We start from the raw sequence: 24,555 nt of genomic DNA on the forward strand, positions 1-24,555 counted from the left end.
GTTGAGTTGTCAACGTGAATTCAACAACAAAAAATTCACCACTTCGTTGGATTTAGGTTTAAAGTTGGGTGAAAAAAAGACACAATTCCCTTACTTTGATGACTTTTTTCAAACTCAATCAGTTTTACACGTTGACTCAACATCATCACATTGGATTTTTTTGGTTCAAATTATGTGGAAACAACGTTGATTTAACCAGTTTTCACGCAGTGGGTTCCCTCTCATCAGTTATGGCTTCTTTCCTGACATTGCTGAGTTCTACTGCATCATCACTGAACAGACAGACATTTCAGTGTTACGCATTATCTTCTCCTATATCTATGAATAAATATACATCATATTGCTGTGTTGGAAGATACTGCCACAGGGAGCAGTGTGGTCTTTGATAATTGAGTATTGGTTTAGTCCTGGTTAAATATAGCCAAGGTAGACAGGTAACCACAAACAAAGCTTAGTAGCCAACAGCAGGCATCTAATGTTATCAGAACTTGGCCGTTTACATATCAAAGAACCTTGATTGATGTGTCTATGAGGAGGTGTATGTGACTGTAAAAGGGTATATTCATGTTATGCATAAGTGTCTGTAGAGCACGACCTTGGGGACTTCATGAGTTCATGACATGATAGGTCAAAAGTCAAGAACATGGGGCAGGGGATGAAAGGGCAGGGCTCCGAGTCTCTTGGTTCTCGATTGTGTTCCTATCTGTATAGCTCCTAAAGAAACTAAACCAGAGGAGAAGACAACAAGCTGCAAAGCCGGTTTTGGTTTTGTCTTTGCTTTAGTCTCACCAGGACGCCCGCACTCCTGCCTCTTTTTCACCTGCGTTTCCCCTTGGGTAGCCTGAAGATTGGGTCGGAGGTAAATAAAAAGCAGAGGGCAGATGAGTCCGAAGTCGAAGCCGGAATTGAGGTTAGTAACTGCCGATCTGATGTTCAAAAGGTTCTTGTCGATCATAAGAAATTATAGCGGATCCCCACTCCCCAAGGGTTGAAAAACCATATTAGGGGTTATACATTCACCAACAATACAATATGGAGAATATGGTTTCAGATGATGTACTCTGAGACCTGCCTATAGAAGGGCTGTTGTTTCCCTGTGACATCATACATTCATGATTTAGTTTTTGATTAGATTTTCCCCTCTGATAGAGATGAGGCAGAGACAATGTTACACTAGCCCTACTGGAGATGGAGAGAGAACTCTTGATCACCATGGTGAATGTGCTGAAGCTGGTAATGTGTGGGTGAAGCTCGTTGGGGATGTTTATGCTTGTGTATGTGTATGCATTTTATACACTCTGTGTGCCACAAATGGTGTTCCTATGTCAGTGTACTCCATAACATCCATATGAAAGGGTTCTATGTGGTTAGGGCTTTGTACAGTAGTGTCTTTCCTATGTTTCTATGCTGTGTATTTGGTTCTACTTTTTAGATATGACAAAACAAGGATCCAGCTCACAACCATATGAAAAACAATCTGTAAGCGAACACATTGTCTGCTCAACGTTTATTCTCCTGCTGCCCTAGGAGCCATACCTACAGGTCATTTTAAGGTAATCCAAGGTCACTCCAAGTTCACTGCAGCAGCAGCAGGTGTGGTCCAGTTCCCACCTAGCTCCTCAGACATCCCCAAGGCCCCAGCCACAGCTGTAGCAGCAGCAACAGTTAGGTTCTGAGCTGCTTCCCTGATGACCTTCGGAGGCTCCTCTGAGGAGACGATCTCTGCCATGGTGACGTATGTCCCAGCCAGGAACCCTATAAAGCCCACCACAGCGATGACAAGGTCCTTCACCAACATGGCTGGCTTCAGCGGTCGGTCTGAGAAGGTGATGAGCTCCACCAGGGGGTGGAAGACCAGGGCCAGGGCACTGCTGGACACGGCACCCACCAGGGAGATGACCAAGTCCAGACGAGGGATCAGCACGGCAAAGGAGACTGGAGAGAGAGAGGGGAGGGAAGGGCAGAGGGAGAGAAGTAGAGAGGTGATAAAGAAATCCAGGGGGGAGGCAATAAAGAGGGGAGGGGGAGGGTGAAGTGAGAGAGGAGATAAGAAAAGGAAGGGAAAAGGATGGAGTGGGGGGTTGTAGAGAGCGGAGAGATAGGGAGAGAAGTACGGAGGTCATCAAACAGAGCATGGAAACAGATGTCTAGAGACAAATTAATCAAGCTGCCACACATGCATACCACAGCACAGACACTTCCCATTCAATATGCAGTTGAAGTCGGAAGTTTACATACCCTTAGGTTGGAGCTAAAAATGCCAACATCGGTATCGGCCCGATGTCTAGTTTAACGCCGATGTGCAATACCGATGTCAAAGCTGACGTGCATACCTACAGTTGAAGTCGGAATTTTACATACACTTAGGTTGGAGTCATTACAACTTGTTTTACAACTCCTCCACAAATGTCTTGTTAAAACCTGTTAGGGCTAGGGGGCAGTATTTGCACGGCTGGATAAAAAAATGTACCCGATTTAATCTGGTTACTAATCCTACCCAGTAACTAGAATATGCATATACTTATTATATATGGATAGAAAACACCCTAAAGTTTATAAAACTGTTTGAATGGTGTCTGTGAGTATAACAGAACTCATTTGGCAGGCAAAACCCTGAGACATTTTCTGACAGGAAGTGGATACCTGATGTGTTGTATTACCTTTAAACCTATGCCATTGAAAAACACAGGGGCTGAGGAATATTTTGGCACTTCCTATTGCTTCCACTAGATGTCACCAGCCTTTACAAAGTGTTTTGAGTCTTCTGGAGGGAGATCTGACCGAACAAGAGCCATGGAACGATGATGGCCCATTAGACACCTGGCGCGCGAGTTCATGTTGGGTACCCTCGTTCCAATACGTTATAAAAGAGAATGCATTCGTCCACCTTGAATATTATTCATGTTCTGGTTAAAAAAGGCCCTAATGATTTATGCTATACAACGTTTGACATGTTTGAACGAACGTAAATATATTTTTTCCCCTCGTTCATGAAGTGAAGTCCGGCGGGCTTAGATCATGTGCTAACAAGACGGAGATTTTTAGACATAAATGATGAGCTTTTTTGAACAAAACTACATTCGTTATGGACCTGTGATACCTGGAAGTGACATCTGATGAAGAGAATCAAAGGTAATGGATTATTTACATAGTATTTTCGATTTTAGATCTCCCCAACATGACGGCTAGTCTGTATCGCAACGCGTATTTTTCTGGGCGCAGTGCTCAGATTATTGCAAAGTGTGATTTCCCAGTAAGGTTATTTTTAAATCTGGCAAGTTGATTGCGTTCAAGAGATGTAAATCTATAATTCTTTAAATGACAATATAATATTTTACCAATGTTTTCTAATTTTAATTATTTAATTTGTGGTGCTGACTTGAATGCCGGTTATTGGAGGGAAACGATTTCCTCAACATCAATGCCATAGTAAAACGCTGTTTTTGGATATAAATATGAACTTGATAGAACTAAAAATGCATGCATTGTCTAACATAATGTCCTAGGAGTGTCATCTGATGGAGATTGTAAAAGGTTAGTGTATCATTTTAGCTGGTTTTATGGTTTTGGTGACCCTGTCTTTGAATTGACAAAACATTACACACAACTCTTGTAAATGTACTGTCCTAACATACTCTAAATTTATGCTTTCGCCGTAAAACCTTTTTGAAATCGTAAAACGTGGTTAGATTAAGGAGATGTTTATCTTTCAAAGGCTGTAAAATAGTTGTATGTTTGAAAAATTTGAATTTTGACATTTATTTGGATTCAAATTTGCCGCTCTTGAAATGCACCTGCTGTTGATGGAGTGCACCACGGGTGGGATGCTTGCGTCCCACCTAGCCCATAGAGGTTAACAAACTATAGTTTTGGCAAGTCGGTTAGTACATCTACTTTGTGCATGACACAATACATTTTCCCTACAATTGTTTACAGACAGATTATTTCACTTATAATTCATTGTATCACAATTCCAGTAGGTCAAAAGTTTACATACACTAAGTTGACTGTTTAAACAGCTTGGAAAATTTCAGAAATGATGTCATGGCTTTAGAAGCTTCTGATAGGCTAATTGACATTTTTTTGAGTCAATTGGAGGTGTACCTGTCGATGTATTTCAAGGCCTACCATAAAATCCAGTGCCTCTTTGCTTGACATCATGGGAAAATCAAAAGAAATCAGCCAAGACCTCAGAAAAAAACTGTAGACCTCTACAAGTCTGGTTCATCCTTGGGAGCAATTTCCAAACGCCTGAAGGTACCACGTTCATCTGTACAAACAATAGAACGCATGTATAAACACCATGAGGCCACGCAGCCGTCATACTTCTCAGGAAGGAGACGCGTTCTGTCTCCTAGAGATGAATGTACTTTGGTGTGAAAAGTACAAATCAATCCCAGAACAACAGCAAAGGACCTTGCGAAGATGCTGCAGGAAACAGGTACAAAAGTATCTACATCCACAGTAAAACGAGTCCTATATCGACGTAACCTGAAAGGCCGCTAAGCAAGGAAGAAGCCACTGCTCCAAAACCGCCATAAAAAAGCCAGACTACGGTTTGCAACTGCACATGGGGACAAAGATCGTACTTTTTGGAGAAATGTCCTCTGATCTGATGAAACAAAACAGAACTGTTTGGCCATAAAGACCATCCTTATGTTTGGAAGAAAAAGGGGAATGCTTGAAAGCCGAAGAACACCATCCCAACCGTGAAGCACGGGGGTGGCAACATCATGTTGTGGGGGTGCTTTGCTGCAGGAGGGACTGGTGCATTTCACAAAATAGATGGCATCATGAGGTAGGAAAATGATGTGGATATATTGAAGCAATATCTCAAAACATCAGTCAGGAAGTTAAAGCTTGGTCGCAAATGGGTCTTCCAAATGGACAATGACCCCAAGCATACTTCCAAAGTTGTGGCAAAATGGCTTGAGGACAACAAAGTCAAGGTATTGGAGTGGCCATCACAAAGCCCTGACCTCAATCCTATAGGAAATTTGCGGGCAGAACTGAAAAAGCGTGTGCGAGCAAAGAGGCCTACAAACCTGACTCAGTTACACAAGCTCTGTCAGGAGGAATGGGCCAAAATTCACCCAACTTATTGTGGGAAGCTTGTGGAAGGCTACCCGAAACGTTTGACCCAAGTTAAACAATTTAAAGGCAATGCTACCAAATACTAATTGAGTGTATGTGAACTTCTGACCAACTGGGAATGTGATGAAAGAAATAAAAGCTGAAATAAATCATTCTCTCTTCTATTATTCTGACATTTCACATTCTTAAAATAAAGTGGTGATCCTAGCTGACCTAAGACAGGCAATTTTTACAAGGATTAAATATCAAGAATTGTGAAAAACTGAGTTTAAATGTATTTGGCTAAGGTGTATGTAAACTTCCCACTTCAACTGTACATGAGTTTCCATGGTGGAAAATCCCAAATCTCTCATCCCTACAGTATAGGCCATACCAACAATTTACAAAAATGCAATGCCTGCAAACCACCTTCCAGCTGGAACTGGTATCATTTAACAATGAGTCACACATGAAAGCAGCGGTCGAGATAAAGTCGTGGGCCCTTAGAGGCCCTCACAGACACACTGAAAATCAAACCCCAGACCGCAGTACCCTAAACCTTTGATATTTAAACTTCCCTTTTAAGTTGGCCTCCTAATTTCACTTTTTCAGTGGCCAGTTGAGGGGAGGTGAGTATGGGAGGAGGGGAGTATGGGAGGTAACTGTGAACATGGCTTGGTGTTACTGTTAGCATGCTGACAGTACTTCCTGTTAGTTTCACATACAGGCAGGCCCCCACTGCAGGGCATGTGTTTGTTGGCAGAGAGAGGGATGGAACGGGGGTTAGCAGTTAGAGAAAAATACAGAGAGAAAGAGAGAGGGAGAGAGAGAGACAGAGAGGGGGAGGCAAAAAGTAGAATGGCAGGTAGAGAGGAGTGCAGGATTAAAGTTCAGGGGCTTAAAAGGGGCACACACGTGGTACGCTCATCTAGAAATACCCAGGTTCTGGGGACCGTACATGGTCATTGAGACACCAACAACAGCAACCGAGAAATCTAATGTAACCCGAATAGTCTCATCCAGCTCTCCCACCTCACATACATTTCCACAGGAGAGAGTCTCTGGAGAGACATGTTAACATGTTTGATCTCAGATCCACACAGCAGGAGCAGAGGTAGCGCTTACACACAAACACAAACATACACAAATAACTCTCAGACTAAACACAGACACTCAACAAAAAAATAAAATGGCTTCTTCGCCTCAGAGGATCACACCCCAAAATCTGTCACGACTATAGTTACATTTCATCAAATCATGCATTATTTACCTCAGAGCAGGACATCAAATGGCAACTTACTATTATAACATCACATGAATAACTGACCAATCATAGTCTATCACTGTCTGTTATGAGTCATTTCTAGCCTATAAGTTGAGAGCATCGGGCCAGTAACCGAAAGGTCGCTGGTTCGAATCCCTGAGCCGTCTAGGGGAAAAATCTGCCCTAACCCTAATTGTTCCTGTAAGTCGCTCCAGAGAAGAGCATCTGCTAAATGACTAAAATGTAAAAAAAAATATCCACCCAAAATGCTGCCTGTCAGTCAGAAATACATGCATTCACCTAGTAAAGTGGTTATCTTTTCAAATGCAAATCGCTTTAGTGTGACATTATACAAGGAAATGGATTTGGTTTGGTTTCACAAAAGCCCATCCACCCTCAAAATATATATATATTTTATGTTGTTATGTGACTCCTATTGATATGGTTTTTGGAGCAAAAATGCAATTCTTCCATCATTTCATTGCATGTATGTCTCACTGAATGCATTTATCTCATTGCAACATTTCATTGCCTTCAATTGAAATCAGTTGAGAGACAGAAAATAAAAAGCATCTGAAAGGGAGCCTGCTGTGAATATCAATGAGATAAACATGACAGTGATGCTTCATCTCAGGTGACTACCCAGGTATTTCACTAGAAACTCAAAAAGTACATCTATTGCAGAGCCCTCAGAAGTTGTGTGTGTGTGTGTGTGTGTGTGTGTGTGTGTGTGTGTGTGTGTGTGTACAGGGCGAGACAGCAGACCAAGTCGAAAACATGACACTATAAATATGATGGAACATAACATGACACTATAAATATGATGGAACATAACATGACACTATAAATATGATGGAACATAACATGACACTATAAATATGATGGAACATAACATGACACTATAAATATGATGGAACATAACATGACACTATAAATATGATGGAACATAACATGACACTATAAATATGATGGGACATAACATGACACTATAAATATGATGGGACATAACATGACACTATAAATATGATGGAACATAACATGACACTATAAATATGATGGAACATAACATGACACTATAAATATGATGGAATATAACATGACACTATAAATATGATGGAACATAACATGACACTATAAATATGATGGAACATAACATGACACTATAAATATGATGGAACATAACATGACACTATAAATATGATGGGACATAACATGACATGATATGAGCCTTGACCACATACATCCATTAGTGCTGAATAAACATGTGAGGTTGCAACTGCTCCTCCAGCCCAACTCCCCACTCTGTAACGACCTGTCTAATGTGCTATTGATCCTATTAACCAGTTACATTGAGCCAGATTCCATACTAAACCAACACAGCCCTGCCCAATGCCCTTCACGTGTTCATAGATTACTGTGTGAGGAGGGGAGTGTGTGTGTGTTATGTTGTGTTCAGTACAGACACAACAAAGTCCTCATAGGGATCACAGTCTGGATCGAGCAGAGGGAGTTGACAGTCCAATGTCTCTACTGTATATAATGTAGTCCAGGAAAACTAGTGGTCACAGAAGAATGTCATTATATATCGCACCTTTGAGAGGGTGCAAAATGGAAAGAGAGTAAGGTAGAGATGTAATGTCTCTGTCTGTCATCGGTCTTGATAATTGTATGACCTTTACCAAGAGTTGGGGGTCAATTTCAATTCAAAATGTTCCTCATTGAAAAGCATTGAAGATCATTTTTAAAGGTTTTTTTATTTGGCATTTTATATGATTCTACAGATAACAGACAGAACAGCTGGAGGGCAGAACACACGGATCCCCTACCAAATCAAACCCAACCCACCCCCTCATGCTCTAACAGAACACACACGGATCCCCTACCAAATCAAACCCACCCCAATCCCTCATGCTCTAACAGAACACACACGGATCCCCAACCAAATCAAACCCACCCCAATCCCTCATGCTCTAACAGAACACACACGGATCCCCTACCAAATCAAATCAAACCCACCCCCTCATGCTCTAACAGAACACACACGGATCCCCTACCAAATCAAACCCACCCCAATCCCTCATGCTCTAACAGAACACACACGGATCCCCTACCAAATCAAACCCAACCCAATCCCTCATGCTCTAACAGAACACACACGGATCCCCTACCAAATCAAACCCACCCCAATCCCTCATGCTCTAACAGAACACACACGGATCCCCTACCAAATCAAACCCACCCCAATCCCTCATGCTCTAATAGAACGCACACGGATCCCCTACCAAATCAAACCCACCCCAATCCCTCATGCTCTAACAGAACACACACGGATCCCCTACCAAATCAAATCAAACCCACCCCAATCCCTCATGCTCTAACAGAACACACATGGATCCCCTACCAAATCAAACCCACCCCAATCCCTCATGCTCTAACAGAACACACACGGATCCCCTACCAAATCAAATCAAACCCACCCCCTCATGCTCTAACAGAACACACATGGATCCCCAACCAAATCAAATCAAACCCACCCCAATCCCTCATGCTCTAACAGAACACACACGGATCCCCTACCAAATCAAACCCAACCCAATCCCTCATGCTCTAACAGAACACACACGGATCCCCAACCAAATCAAACCCACCCCAATCCCTCATGCTCTAACAGAACACACACGGATCCCCTACCAAATCAAATCAAACCCACCCCCTCATGCTCTAACAGAACACACACGGATCCCCTACCAAATCAAACCCACCCCCTCATGCTCTAACAGAACACACACGGATCCCCTACCAAATCAAACCCAACCCAATCCCTCATGCTCTAACAGAACACACACGGATCCCCTACCAAATCAAACCCACCCCAATCCCTCATGCTCTAACAGAACACACACGGATCCCCAACCAAATCAAACCCACCCCAATCCCTCATGCTCTAACAGAACACACACGGATCCCCTACCAAATCAAACCCACCCCAATCCCTCATGCTCTAACAGAACACACACGGATCCCCAACCAAATCAAACCCACCCCAATCCCTCATGCTCTAACAGAACACACACGGATCCCCTACCAAATCAAACCCACCCCAATCCCTCATGCTCTAACAGAACACACATGGATCCCCTACCAAATCAAACCCACCCCAATCCCTCATGCTCTAACAGAACACACACGGATCCCCTACCAAATCAAACCCAACCCAATCCCTCATGCTCTAACAGAACACACACGGATCCCCTACCAAATCAAACCCACCCCAATCCCTCATGCTCTAACAGAACACACACGGATCCCCTACCAAATCAAACCCACCCCAATCCCTCATGCTCTAAGAGAACACACACGGATCCCCTACCAAATCAAATCAAACCCACCCCAATCCCTCATGCTCTAACAGAACACACATGGATCCCCTACCAAATCAAACCCACCCCAATCCCTCATGCTCTAACAGAACACACACGGATCCCCTACCAAATCAAATCAAACCCACCCCCTCATGCTCTAACAGAACACACATGGATGCCCAACCAAATCAAATCAAACCCACCCCAATCCCTCATGCTCTAACAGAACACACACGGATCCCCTACCAAATCAAACCCAACCCAATCCCTCATGCTCTAACAGAACACACACGGATCCCCTACCAAATCAAACCCACCCCAATCCCTCATGCTCTAACAGAACACACATGGATCCCCAACCAAATCAAATCAAACCCACCCCAATCCCTCATGCTCTAACAGAACACACACGGATCCCCAACCAAATCAAATCAAACCCACCCCCTCATGCTCTAACATGGCTATTCCCAAACTGGGGTATGCGTAATGCCGTCGGGGGTACGGAAATAAAAATTACATGAAACCTTCACTTTTGCGTAGACATTTAGAAACAAAACATGCCAATTTGAAAAATAAGCCAAGGGACTTTTTTGAGCAAGAATTAAGATGACTTTCGAGAAGTAAGACATGTATAAAAGCAACAGAAACCATTAATAAGAAGGGTCTAGAAGCGTCGTATATGGTGAGCTACAGAATGGCGAGGACAGGCAAGCCCCATACTATTGTGGAGGACTTCTTTCTGCTGCCGTGGATATGGCTGGGGCTGGGGGAAAATGCCCCAAAAATATACAGACAATTTCTTCATAAAACAACACTGTTTCACTACGCATCAGTGACATGGCAGGAGATGTTTTGAAACAATTACTGCTTCATATACCAGCCAGTGAATTCTATGCGTTACAGCTGGATGAGTCAACAGATGTGGCGGGCCTGGCACAGCTCCTGGTATATGTCTGTTACATTAATGGGGGGGGGGGGGGGTCAATTAAGGAAGACATCCACTTCTGCAAACCACGGAAACAAGGACAACAAGATAATATGTTTTTTAAGTACTGGACAGCTTTGTGACATCAAATGGACTTTGGTGGTATGGTTGAAAAATTGCAAGACTATGTTATAATGCTTTTATTGCATCAAATGGTAGTTTTATGCAACAGAATAAAGTATTCTGTTAACTATTGTGTGTGTGTTCTACTGAGGATGGGCCTCTGGGAGATTTTATTGTATTTTTTATTTCACCTTTATTTAACCAGGTAGGCTAGTTGAGAACAAGTTCTCATTTACAACTGCGACCTGGCCAAGATAAAGCAAAGCAGTGTGACACAGACAACAACACATGGAGTTACACATGGAGTAAACAATAAACACTGACAGGAGATTTACAATGTCTTTTGGGTGATAAAACCTAAAGAGCATTCCAGAGCATGAGTTAATGTTTCTGTTGTATACCGTACCAGGAAGAGTTGGTTCCAGTTTGGAGTAGGAGGACCAGACACTGGTCTCTATACAATGAAAACAGTTGACACAGCAGATGCTGTCTGCTATGTATTATAGGTATCTTTCATACAGATCTTAACCTTGTGACCCATTCTATACATCTGTTGTTCGTCATGTAGGTTGAAAGGGGTGTATCTTGGCTATAAAAGACCTTTGTACTTTTGTCTCGTGGCTCTCAACGAATCATTTGACCGTGAATCGTCGACCAGCCATCATTATCGTAGAGCACTCAATAGATTCACTTTATATGTGTGTTGTATTGACCTGCTCCATTATTAATAAGTGATTAAAGATTTAGTTTAAGTATAACTCTGACTTGTGTGATAAGTTTGTCTCTCCTCATTTGATAGTTAAGAAATGAACCACCACAGTGGCCAAGACGTCTTGGGAGACATAGTGGAGTGGTAACGCGCATGCAAGCAGTTGCTCCCGACGCCACTTGGGTACACTGCAGCATCCACCGAGAGGCTCTTGCTGCCAAGGGAATGCCTGACAGCTTGAAATATGTTTTGGACACTACAGTGTCACCCTTCCTAGGAGAGGGGGTGACCTTGATAATTTATTGTTAAAACGAGAGGCTGCCTGGATCTTTAATTTAAAGACCCTTGCACCCTTCGGTCTCAACATAGACTTTGATCTTAAGCCATTCTTGTGATTATTGTGACTTTGCCATTGTAATTGTTTGTAAGCTTGTGTAGTCTAAAATGAATCTATGATCGTATGCTATCCATTTGTTTTTTTGTATGCTGTTCTTTGTATGCCATTTTTATATTTGAGAATTAACCAATGATATTAGGCCACACTTGGCCATGATTACAGACACCTGTGTGTCTTTTGATACTACTATATAAACGACTCATCTCGCAGTGTTTGTGATCATACCCTGATGAAGACAGCTTGGCTGTCGAAACGTTGGATATTACATTTTTGCATCTGAGCTCCTAGAGTGTGCGGCTCTCCCTTATTTTCAAGTTGGACACTACAGTGAAAATGGTTCCCTTTGTTAAAACAAGGCCCCTGAATTCTTGTGTATTTTCTGCATTATGCAATGATATGGGCAGCGACCATATAATGCTTTTACAACATACAGAAGTGCGCTGGTTATCAAGGGGCAAAGTACTGACAGGTTTTTTTTAATTGAGAGACGAGCTTAAAGTTTTCTTTACTGTCCATAATTTTCACTTGTCTGACCGCTTGCATGATGACGAGTTTCTCACACGACTGGCCTTTCTGGGTGATATTTTTTCTCGCCTGAATGATCTGAATCTAGGATTACAGGGACTCTCCACAACAATATTCAATGTGCGGGGCAAAATTGAGGCTATGATTAAGAAGTTGGAGCTCTTCTCTGTCTGCATTAGCAAGGACAACACACAGGTCTTTCCATCATTGTATGATTTTTCGTGTTTCAATGAACTCAAGCTCACGCACAATGTCAAATGTGATATAGCGAAGCACCTAAGCGAGATGGGTGTGCAATTACGCAGGTACTTTCATGCCCTGCCTCCAGTCCACTTACCGATATCTGAACAAGAGAGCCTCATTGAAACAAGCGGTTCTGTGAAAATGTAATTTAATCAGAAGCCACTGCCAGATTTCTGGATAAGGCTGCGCTCAGAGTATCCTGCCTTGGCAAATTGTGCTGTTAAGACACTGATGCCCTTTGCAACCACGTACCTATATGAGAGTGGATTCTCGGCCCTCAATAGCATGAAAACTAAATGATTGAAGACTGAGACTCTCTCCAATACAACCCAATATTGCAGAGTTATGTGCATCCTTTCAAGCACACCCTTCTCATTATTCACAATTTTTGTGGAACAAATACGGTTTTATATGTAAGATGGCTAAATAAACAGTCAAATTATTGATTATTGTTGTTTGTGCCCTGGTCCTATAAGAACTCTTTGTCACTTCCCACGAGCCGGGTTGTGACAAAAACTCTCACTCATTCTTATGTTTAATAAATGTATTGTATAGTGTGTGTGTGGCAGGCTTACAATGATGGCAAAAAACAAACATTTAAGAGTGCACTGACCCTGGTGCTAGAGGGGTACGCAGCTGGAGGTTGAATGTTTGAAGGGGTACGGGACTATACAAATTTTGGGAACCACTGCTCCCCCCCCCCCGCCACTCTATAGAACTGGTTAGAGGGGCCTCCTGTGGTACCACTCTATAGAACTGGTTAGAGGGGCCTCCTGTGGTGCCACTCTATAGAACTGGTTAGAGGGGCCTCCTGTGGTGCCACTCTATAGAACTGGTTAGAGGGGCCTCCTGTGGTGCCACTCTATAGAACTGGTTAGAGGGGCCTCCTGTGGTGCCACTCTATAGAACTGGTTAGAGGGGCCTCCTGTGGTACCACTCTATAGAACTGGTTAGAGGGGCCTCCTGTGGTGCCACTCTATAGAACTGGTTAGAGGGGCCTCCTGTGGTACCACTCTATAGAACTGGTTAGAGGGGCCTCCTGTGGTACCACTCTATAGAACTGGTTAGAGGTGCCTCCTGTGGTACCACTCTATAGAACTGGTTAGAGGGGCCTCCTGTGGTACCACTCTATAGAACTGTTTAGAGGGGCCTCCTGTGGTACCACTCTATAGAACTGGTTAGAGGGGCCTCCTGTGGTACCACTCTATAGAACTGGTTAGAGGGGCCTCCTGTGGTACCACTCTATAGAACTGGTTAGAGGGGCCTCCTGTGGTGCCACTCTATAGAACTGGTTAGAGGGGCCTCCTGTGGTGCCGCTCTATAGAACTGGTTAGAGGGGCCTCCTGTGGTGCCACTCTATAGAACTGGTTAGAGGGGCCTCCTGTGGTGCCGCTCTATAGAACTGGTTAGAGGGGCCTCCTGTGGTACCACTCTATAGAACTGATTAGAGGGGCCTCCTGTGGTGCCACTCTATAGAACTGGTTAGAGGGGCCTCCTGTGGTGCCACTCTATAGAACTGGTTAGAGGGGCCTCCTGTGGTGCCACTCTATAGAACTGGTTAGAGGGGCCTCCTGTGGTGCCACTCTATAGAACTGGTTAGAGGGGCCTCCTGTGGTACCACTCTATAGAACTGGTTAGAGGGGCCTCCTGTGGTACCACTCTATAGAACTGGTTAGAGGGGCCTCCTGTGGTACCACTCTATAGAACTGGTTAGAGGGGCCTCCTGTGGTACCACTCTATAGAACTGGTTAGAGGTGCCTCCTGTGGTACCACTCTATAGAACTGGTTAGAGGGGCCTCCTGTGGTACCACTCTATAGAACTGTTTAGAGGGGCCTCCTGTGGTACCACTCTATAGAACTGGTTAGAGGGGCCTCCTGTGGTACCACTCTATAGAACTGGTTAGAGGGGCCTCCTGTGGTGCCACTCTATAGAACTGGTTAGAGGGGCCTCCTGTGGTGCCACTCTATAGAACTGGTTAGAGGGGCCTCCTGTGGTGCCACTCTATAGAACTGGTTAGAGGGGCCTCCTGTGGTGCCACTCTATAGAACTGGTTAGAGGGGCCTCCTGTGGTACCACTCTATAGAACTGATTAGAGGGGCCTCCTGTGGTGCCACTCTATAGAACTGGTTAGAGGGGCCTCCTGTGGTGCCACTCTATAGAACTGGTTAGAGGGGCCTCCTGTGGTACCACTCTATAGAACTGGTTAGAGGGGCCTCCTGTGGTACCACTCTATAGAACTGGTTAGAGGGGCCTCCTGTGGTACCACTCTATAGAACTGGTTAGAGGGGCCTCCTGTGGTACCACTCTATAGAACTGGTTAGAGGGCCCTCCTGTGGTACCACTCTATAGAACTGGTTAGAGGGGCCTCCTGTGGTACCACTCTATAGAACTGGTTAGAGGGGCCTCCTGTGGTGCCACTCTATAGAACTGGTTAGAGGGGCCTCCTGTGGTGCCACTCTATAGAACTGGTTAGAGGGGCCTCCTGTGGTGCCACTCTATAGAACTGGTTAGAGGCGCCTCCTGTGGTGCCACTCTATAGAACTGGTTAGAGGGGCCTCCTGTGGTACCACTCTATAGAACTGGTTAGAGGGGCCTCCTGTGGTGCCACTCTATAGAACTGGTTAGAGGGGCCTCCTGTGGTGCCACTCTATAGAACTGGTTAGAGGGGCCTCCTGTGGTGCCACTCTATAGAACTGGTTAGAGGGGACTCCTGTGGTGCCACTCTATAGAACTGGTTGGAGGGGCCTCCTGTGGTGCCACTCTATAGAACTGTTTAGAGGGGCCTCCTGTGGTGCCACTCTATACAACTGGTTAGAGGGGCCTCCTGTGGTGCCACTCTATAGAACTGGTTAGAGGGGCCTCCTGTGGTGCCACTCTATAGAACTGGTTAGAGGGGCCTCCTGTGGTGCCACTCTATAGAACTGGTTAGAGGGGCCTCCTGTGGTGCCACTCTATAGAACTGGTTAGAGGGGCCTCCTGTGGTGCCACTCTATAGAACTGGTTAGAGGGGCCTCCTGTGGTGCCACTCTATAGAACTGGTTAGAGGGGCCTCCTGTGGTGCCACTCTATAGAACTGGTTAGAGGGGCCTCCTGTGGTGCCACTCTATAGAACTGGTTAGAGGGGCCTCCTGTGGTGCCACTCTATAGAACTGGTTAGAGGGGCCTCCTGTGGTACCACTCTATAGAACTGTTTAGAGGGGCCTCCTGTGGTGCCACTCTATAGAACTGGTTAGAGGGGCCTCCTGTGGTACCACTCTATAGAACTGGTTAGAGGGGCCTCCTGTGGTGCCACTCTATAGAACTGGTTAGAGGGGCCTCCTGTGGTGTCACTCCAAATGATGTAATAAAGGCAGAAGGTTCTATAGGTCTCTCCAGTATCTTAGAAAACGTCTAAAAAATTGATATCCAGAAATATGCCAATTTCGGGCATGTCTAAAACGTGTAATACAGTAGCAGGAGCCTGCTTACATCATTGACAAGTAGAATCTATTTCTGGTCTAATCTTGGATTATTTTTCCTTTGACCAATGCAGCCAATCTACTATTATAAATTGAATTACAGCATGTCTTAGACATAGAGATGAAGAATTTATTCTCTGAAGCCTGCTCTGCCAAGTTTCTGGGATCTAGGAATATTGAACTATTGTACTAACTGTTCAAAAGATGCAAAACACATATCAGTGTATAAGTAGTTCAGTGAGGAGATCTCTTTTCCAGACCAGATATAAAACGCCCTGTCTAATAATGATGGAGAAAATGTATGGTTCTTTAATAATGGGGCAGAAGTAAAAAATTCACTGACACCAAACGATCGCCTGAACTGTTTCCCGATTTTTAGAGAATGTTTCACAATAGGGTTTTTGGAAACAGGCTCAGCTAATGCAAGTTTAGAACAGAGCTAAGGAGGTGAGGCCACAGGATAAGATCTCCAAGGTCAACCATTTCTGGCCTGTAACATCAGGGATTTCTGTCATCCAATATAGAATGATTCTTATTTTACATTTTAGTCATTTAGCAGACGCTCTTATCCAGAGCAACTTACAGTTGTGAATGCATACATTTCATAAAAAATAATCCCGTACTGGTCCCCCGTGGGAATCAAACCTCCAACCCTAGCGTTGCAAACACCATGCTCTACCAACTGAGCCACACGGGATCTTATATTAGCTGCCCAGTAATAATATTGAACGTTTGAAAGTGCTAGACCAACCTGGGGGTGAGATCTCTGCAATACACTATCATGTATCCAAGGATTTTTCTTGTTCTGGATAAAAGCAGATATCAGTTTATCTATGGAGTTAAAAAAATATTTTGTCAGAAAGATAGGAATACATTGAAATAAGTAGAACAACTTAAGTAATACATTCATTTTAACAGTCTTAATTCTACTGCCCAAAGACAAAGAAAATCCCAGCGTTCAAGATCCTGTTTCAGGTAGTGTCAGGAGAGGGAAATTGGCTTTATAGAGATCTTTGAAATAGTGTGTAACCCAAATATTTCAATTTCTGTGTAGGACTCGGAAGGGCACATGACTAAAATAAGTTTACACTGCAGAAGGGTTAATAGGCATCAATTCACTTTTTGGTAGATTTACCTTCTACCCGGATATATTACCAAATATCTTTAGTAGAACCTGCATCTCTGAAGACCAGTTGAAGGTCTGCTCCCACTTGAAGAACTCAAGCTCCTCGTCTTGGGCCTTGTGGGTTTTTTTTGTCAGTGACTCAGCTGAACTTAAACTTTTGCAGGTTGTGCACCATTTACGCATTAAAACAAAAATAGTAAAGCACGTCATTCAAAGGCTTTGTTTCCTAGTTCTTTTTGGGTCAAAGAGCAAAGAAAGTATTAAATAAATGCAATTTCAGCAGGAGCTCGGAAAAACGTGACCTGCTCTATGGCTTGCTCATTAGCGCCCCCAGGAATTGGAATTTCTGTGTACTTACCTACAGTCTACAGTCTTGAGTGGTGATTGCTATCTCATTCTTATCATAGTGTGAAGCAAAAGTTGAACCAGACACATTCATTACTTTGTACTTGAAGAGATTTCCAAAGAACAAAGCATGAAGGAAGTGATTTGGAGTTCAGAGACTCTGTGTGAGCCAGGGGGGGTCTGTCGGACCGTCAGAACAGCAAACACAACTGGCAAACTCTCAAATATTATTTGAAACACTGGGCAGTTTGATCGATAGCAATCTCTGTGTGTGTGTGTGTGGGGGGGCTGTGGTATTGAAACAGTGACCTGTGCAGAGCTCATACTGGGGCCTGTCCTCTGTCTCCAGCTGTGCCATCGCTCCAATCACAGGACAGCAGTGTCCCCGGCTCTGGACCAAACTATACCAGGAGGGTTTGGGTTAGGCTCCAGCCCAGACCGCACTGGGAGGCAGACAGACAGACAGACAGCAGAGGTGATAAATACTAATGTCTAGACTTCAAACTGTTATTTTTTTTATAAAGCAACTCTCTTGCTTGTTTTGTTCTCATGTCCATCTAACTTGGGCCCACGTTTTTCAAGATGGCCGTCCTTGAAGTGTGAGAGAGGAACATTTCGGTGAGAGATTATGTGTCAGACCACAGCAAACTTCTCATTTAATAATTAAAGAGAGAGAATTGAGAATTTTGACTTCCTCTCCAAATTTCTCCAATCACTCTCTCTGCCCAATCTGCCACTATTCTGTCAAGACCCCCTCTCCTTCTCTCCCACCATCCTCTTTTCCTAATCCGTCCCACCTTTCATTTCTCATCGAGTATTGCTTCTGACCCTTTAAACTCTCACTCGTCTGCAACACTCCCCTCCCCCTCCTTCTCATCCTCTCTCCCCATTTCCCCTGTGTTATATATTATTTTCTCCCTCCAGGCCCCAAATCATCCTCTCATTCTTTCCATCTCTTACTCTCTCACATAGTTTCCTTCACCTCCATCTCTCATTTCCAATTATCTCTCTCCATCTTTTTCTCATCTCCTTTCTCCCTTTCCCCTCCTATCCCTTCTCGTTCACACTAAAGCATGGTGTCATGGCCAAGCTTTTCATTTATCTATCTTTCAGCGTACTAACAACTTGCTCTTCTTGACAGAACCTCCATCAAACGTGCACAGTAAAGATCAAGGCCTAATCTCCTTCAACTCTGCATGTGAAACCTCTGCATCTACTGCAGCCCACTTTAAACCTGCACCCCTACTGAATGGAAATGTAACCTCTTATCCCAGCACTGCATACTGCACTGTAACAACCAACCAACCTCTTATCCCAAAACTGCATATTGCACTGTAACAACCAACCTCTTATCCCAAAATTGCATACTGTACTGTAACAACCAACCTCTTATCCCAAAACTGCATATTGCACTGTAACAACCAACCTCTTATCCCAAAACTGCATGTTGCACTGTAACAACCAACCTCTTATCCCAGCACCGCATACTGAACAGAAACAACCAACCTCTTATCCCAGCACTGCATGCTGGGATAAGTGTAACTCCTGTCTCTAGTGTAGTTCTGAACCCAACACATGTCCTAGCCCTGCATACTGCACTGTAGCTCCTGTCTCTAGTGTAGTCCTATGGTGACCAGTGAGCTGAGATAAGGCGGGGCTTTACCTAGCAAAGACTTGTAGATGACCTGGAGCCAGTGGGTTTGGCGACGAGTATGAAGCGAGGGCCAGCCAACGAGAGCATACAGATTGCAGTGGTGGGTAGTATAGGGGGCTTTGGTGACAAAACGGATGGCACTGTGATAGACTACATCCAGTTTGTTGAATAGAGTGTTGGAGGCTATTTTATAGATGACATCACCAAAGTCGAGGTTCGTTAGGATGGTCAGTCTTACGATGGTATGTTTGGCAGCATGAGTGAAGGATGCTTTGTTGCGAAATAGGAAGCCGATTCTAGATTTAATTTTGGATAGGAGATGCTTAATGTGAGTCTGGAACGAGAGTTTACAGTCTAGCCAGACACTTACAATATGTGGACAACTACAAATACCTAAGTCAGAACCGTCCAGAGTAGTGATGCTAGACGGGCGGGGAGGTGTGGGCAGCGATCGGTTGAAGAGCATAAATTTAGTTTTACTTGCATTTAAGAGCAGTTGGAGGCCACGGAAGGAGTGCTGTATGGCACTGAAGCTCGTCTGGAGGTTAGTTAACACAGTGTCCAAAGAAGGGCCTGAAGTATACAGAATGGTGTCGTCTCCGTAGAGGTGGATCACAAAATCACCAGCAGCAAGAGCGACATCATTGATGTATACAGAGAAGTGAGTTGGCCCGAGAATTGAACCCTGTGGCACCCCCATAGAGACTGCCAGAGGTCCGGACAACAGGCCCTCCGATTTGACACACTGAACTCTATCAGAGAAGTAGTTGGTGAACCAGGCGAGGCAGTCATTTGAGAAACCAAGGCTGTTGAGTCTGCCGATAAGAATGTGGTGATTGACAGAGTCGAAAGCCTTGGTCAGGTTGATGAATACGGCTGCACAGTAATGTATCTTATTGATGGAGGTTATGATATCGTTTAGGACCTTGAGGGTGGCTGAGGTGCACTCATGACCAGATCTGAAACCAGATTGCATAGCGGAGAAGGTACGGTGGGATTAGAAATGGTCGGTAATCTGTTTGTTAACTTGGCTTTTGAAGACCTTAGAAAGACAGGGTAGGATAGATATAGGTGGTAGCAGTTTGGGTCTAGTGTCTCCCCCTTTGAAGAGGGGGATGATCGCAGCAGCTTTCCAGGGTTTGCAACAATTTCAGCATATCATTTTAGAAAGAGAGGGTCCAGATTGTCTAGCCCGGCTGATTTGTAGGGGTCCAGATTTTGTAGCTCTTTCAGAACATCAGCTATCTGGATTTGGGTGGAGAAATGGGGGAGGCTTGAGTGAGTTGCTGTGGGGAGTGCAGGGCAGTTGACCGGGGTAGGGGTAGCCAGGTGGAAAGCATGGCCAGCCGTAGAAAAATGCTTATTGAAATTCTCAATTACAGTGGATTTATCAGTGGTGACAATGTTTCCTAGCCTCAGTACAGTGGGCAGCTGGGAGGAGGTGCTCTTATTCTCCATGGACTTTACAGTGTCCCAGAACTTTTTTGAGTTTGTGCTACATGATGCAAATTTCTGTTTGAAAAAGCTAGCCTTAGCTTTCCTAACTGCCTGTGTATATTGGTTCCTAACGTCCCTGAAAAATTGCATATCATGGGGGCTATTTGATGCTAATGCAGTATGCCACAGGATGTTTTTGTTCTGGTCAAGGGCAGTCAGGTCTCTAGTGAACCAAGGGCTATATCTATTCCCGATTCTACATTTTTTGAATGGGGCATGCATATTTAAAATGGTGAGGAAGGCACTTTTAAAGAATAACCAGGCATCCTCTACTGATGGGATGAGGTCACTATCCTTCCAGGATACCCGGGCCGGGTCGATTATAAAGGCCTGCTCGCTGAAGTGTTTTAGGGAGCGTTTGACTGTGATGAGGGGTGGTCGTTTTACCGCAGACCCATTACGGATGCAGGCAATGAGGCAGTAATCGCTGAGATCTTGGTTGAAAACAACAGAGGTGTATTTGGAGGGCAAGTTGGTTTGGATGATATCTATGAGGGTGCCCGTGTTTACGGATTTGGGGTTGTACCTGGTAGGTTCATTGATAATTTGTGTGAGATTGAGGGCATCAAGCTTAGATTGTAGGATGGCTGGGGTGTTAAGCATGTCCCAGTTTAGGTCACCTAGCAGCACAAGCTCTGAAGATGGATGGGGGGCAATCAATTCACATATGGTGTCCAGCGCACAGCTGGGGGCAGAGGGTTGTCTATAGCAAGCGGCAACGGTGAGAGACTTGTTTCTGGAAAGGTGGATTTTTAAAAGTAGAAGGTTGAATTGTTTGTGTACAGACCTGGATAGTAAGACAGAACTCTGCAGGCTATCTCTGCAGTAGATTGCAACTCGACCCCCTTTGGCATTTCTATCAAGTCGGAAAATGTTATAGTTAGGGATGGACATTTCTGGGTTTTTGGTGGTCTTCCTAAGCCAGGATTCAGACACGGCTAGGACATCCGGGTTGGCAGAGTGTGCTAAGGCAGTGAATAAAACAAACTTAGGGAGGAGGCTTCTAATGTTAATGCATGAAACCAAGGCTTTTACGGTACAGAAAACAAATGAGAGCACCTGGCTTCCTATCTCACGGTCATAGCAGGCATCCTTACAGTAGTGTTTAAAATGTTACCTCATAAGCATAGCAGGTATTTATAAGGGAGTTTTGCAGCAACAGTCTTCCAACGACGGTCTCTTTGCTCCATTTAAGTCATGTCAGACGGCGTAAATTTCCCTGAGGCAGAGGCTATGTCCCTCGTTCCAGTGATCGATCTACACCCACTCCCACTCCCAGGTTCCAGGTGAATCCTACACGACTAGGTTTCCCCAAGAAGAAGTTAGAGAATCACATTAGGCAAGTGGCCATTTTCCGTTGCTCAACTTCTGGGAATCCTGGCCGAAGGGAATTCACAGTGGTTCCAGAAATGTCCAGCCATGAACTCCTCTGAACTGGCTACGAATGTACTCCGCTCATCTCTGCATTCTCAGAGGTTGTTTTTTCCCAGGAATCAGCTTCGGCAGCGAAGGGAGAATATTCCAAACTGCGAGGCTTGGGCGTGTCCGACCAGTCTGTTCCCTCTTCCTCCACTCCCTAAGCTGCATGCGGCGTCCTCCACCCGGAGCTCTCTCACATGGCCCAAGGACCCAGCGCTGGCAGCTATCAGTCTTTAAAACCTGGATGTGGGTACGCAAGCAACTGTGGCCCCTTATGATGAGTTCAGATTTTTTATGGCCCCCACCCACATTAAAGTTTCCCATCTCTGATATATAATGTTATCATTAATTTCAGTTATCCGATCTGTTCGGGTTTATTGTAAATACAAATGTTATTATTAAGGGGGTACACTCTACCGCATGGGCTTTCTGTACATCTGGGTTTCATATTCAGTATCATGAATGTAATGTTTAGCAGCTGAAATAATCACGATTGACTATTAATCATAACTTTATTAAAACTACGATAAGTTTCAGATTGTGTTTCCCATCAGCGTCTAGTCAGGAACACTAAAAAAGTACTTAAGGGTCAAAGAATTTCTGAAATGTTTAAAATAAAAAGTCCCCAATGTAACAACAGAAGTGTCAATAACCTGTATTTATTCATGATATATGAAAAATATTGTCTAAACATTAACAATGATTCATATTTGTTCATATTTAAGTGCTTCGCCACTCTCAACAGTAAAGCCACCTTCTGTTCATGCTGCAGTAAATGCCATTAACAATCAACAGTGTCAAGTGGGCAATAGCAACAACATAATACATATTTTAATGTAACTGTTTGCTAAACTTGTTTTTGCAGGGAGCTAATTCCAAATATAGCGATCCTCTACAAGAACAAGGAAACAGATATGCTGCTGGTAGTGGCTCCCCCTATGGAATACTGGTGTGTTCATCATGGTCTTACTGTTGTGCTGTTCACAGCTACATGGTGGCGTAGGAGTGGACTCAGACTAAGGTGAACCCAAGAGAGCTCGTTGAACGGCCTCGCTGACAATCTATCGCCAGCAATTGTGGATTGTCAGAGACAACATGTTTCCTAATGTCTGTAAACAAGTCATTCATATTGACATTAAGACATTTTACATAATCATTACCTATTTCCCAAGAGGTGCTTAGCAAGATCAGTCATTTTAACAATTGATTACCATACTTTCTATGGTCATGTTGCACAGTGGCTGATCTCATTATGTGTTAGACAGTTGGCCTCTGAGTACAGGTTTATACTACGGATGCTTCCATTCGCATACTTTTGCTGGTGAGTTTCAGGCTAAGTAGTCTGCAGTTCATCGGCTTTTCATTACGGATAATTAGAATTTGTATTTATTATGGACACCCATAAGCTGCCAAGGCAGCAGCTACACTTCCTGGGGTCCAGTAAAATTAAGGAAGTTTTAAAAACAATACATTTGAAAACAGATTTCATAACACATTAATTAAGTTGGTAACTCTGTAGTGGGCCTCAACAGCATGTTGCACCCTAGGCAAATAACATTTCAGGGACTATTACGTGTCGTTGCTTTGTCTCGTTCCATCTTTTTCACATTCAATCAGCATGACATCCTTCACTGCAACACAACCGTTTTAATCTCAACCCCGAGCAACTGGCTACTTCCTATTCTCCAGCGTAGGCTCACTGCCTCAGACAAGACTGTTTCCCTCCGCATTGTCATCTCCGCGAGGCTGTCTTCTTACTGGTTTATAATGGTTTCCTTCTAATGGTGTGTTCACAACTCCTTATTCCCTCATGTGATTTTCTGACCTGGTCTTGTCACCCAAATCACTAGCCTCACTCTTAATCGGGTTCCTGGGGTACTATCATAATAGCTCACACTTTCTCTCAATCCCTTCTCAGACTTTACGATTATTTATACCATGACATTGTTGAATACTCCTTTCTGATTGGCGTGAAGGGCATTCTGGAGCGTGCATTATTTCCCTATAACACTCGGTAGAATGCAATGGCTATAGTTCATTTTTACAAGTTTTGTTTGACCGGCACTGCTCTTCATCATTTGCTTCTCTTCCATTCTATTCCACCTTCATCTGTTTCACTTCTCTCCTTTCTCAATGAATAAAAATGAGCTATCTTTCCCCTCTACACTACACTGGTCTTTCTTTCAGAACTGGAGCTGAAACCACCGCAAACACAATAGATATACTTCCACCCTCACTCTAAAGCATCTAGATCACTGGTCATGCTCTGCTACACCTCATATTTTAGGCCCAATCTATTTGCCATCCTCTCAGCTATGGTCCCTTTACCATAGCTACCAATAGCTAACTTTGTTGGCAAATGTGAAATTACACTCATGCATATAGCAGTGGCTGTCACTCATTATTACACTTGGCATTGGATTAGACACCTGTC

General features: G+C 44.0%; 1 pseudogene; it reads right to left on the reverse strand.

The window, feature by feature from the left end:
* Nucleotides 1-473: 473 nt before the first annotated feature.
* The window catches only part of LOC106613148 (neutral amino acid uniporter 4-like), a 395,913-nt pseudogene continuing 371,831 nt past the window's right edge, over nucleotides 474-24,555 (reverse strand).

Source organism: Salmo salar, chromosome 09, assembly GCF_965601325.2.
Source record: "Salmo salar chromosome 09, fSalSal1, whole genome shotgun sequence".
NCBI classification, from domain to species: Eukaryota; Metazoa; Chordata; class Actinopteri; order Salmoniformes; family Salmonidae; genus Salmo; species Salmo salar.